Source organism: Geospiza fortis, unplaced genomic scaffold (assembly GCF_000277835.1).
Source record: "Geospiza fortis unplaced genomic scaffold, GeoFor_1.0 scaffold102, whole genome shotgun sequence".
NCBI lineage: Eukaryota > Metazoa > Chordata > Aves > Passeriformes > Thraupidae > Geospiza > Geospiza fortis.
In genome coordinates this window covers 3,313,155-3,313,994 of record NW_005054373.1, presented here as the reverse complement: position 1 = coordinate 3,313,994, position 840 = coordinate 3,313,155, and the positions used below count along the sequence as shown (strand labels likewise).

The 840-nt window shown below is 50.7% G+C and overlaps 1 protein-coding gene across 1 annotated transcript in view; it reads right to left on the bottom strand.

Annotated features, from left to right (window-relative positions):
* ZFHX3 (zinc finger homeobox 3) overlaps window positions 1-840 on the bottom strand; it is a 123,685-nt gene that overhangs the window by 56,769 nt on the left and 66,076 nt on the right.

Here is an 840-nt window from a genome sequence, read left to right as displayed (position 1 = left end):
GAAGAGCAAGAAAACCAAAATGCACTGAAATGGGCACAAAGCACACATGGACACAGCCAACACCATCTCCCTCAGTGAGGGAAAGCACCAGACCCAGCAGTAACACCTGCTCGCGACCCACTCAGGGCTCATTCCTTCACAATCAAAGGTCCTGGGAGGGGATCCAACTGCATAACAAACTCAAAATTAAATTTGGTAAATTCTCATGGAAAACTAGGAAGAGTAAAACCAAAGCAACCCTAGAACACAACAAACCCACTAGATAAAGAGGTCCTGGACACAGTGTACGGAAGAGAGTGCAGAGCCATCCTGTCCATCATCCAACTCTGCTCTCTGGCATCCGGGTTTTACTCCCTTGGATGAGGAAGGAAGCAGCAGCCTGGCCTGCAAGATGGCTGTGACAGAGACCTTGGCTGAAAAGCCAATGGTGAGCCTGCAGCCAGGTACCACCTGGAAAAACCCTGTCCCCTCCCGAGCTCTGCGGTCACAGCCAGTACAGCTCATGCTGGATTATCATACCACAATTATCTGGCAACACCTATCAATCCCCTGGTACAGAGGTGCATGCCTCTGGGGAAGCAAGCAGCCATTTCCTGTCATGGATCCCACAGACATGGAAATTCCTTCTTAGAAGCAGAGGCAGGTACCACCTGGAAAAACCCTGTCCCCTCCCGAGCTCTGCGGTCACAGCCAGTACAGCTCATGCTGGATTATCATACCACAATTATCTGGCAACACCTATCAATCCCCTGGTACAGAGGTGCATGCCTCTGGGGAAGCAAGCAGCCATTTCCTGTCATGGATCCCACAGACATGGAAATTCCTTCTTAGAAGCAGAGG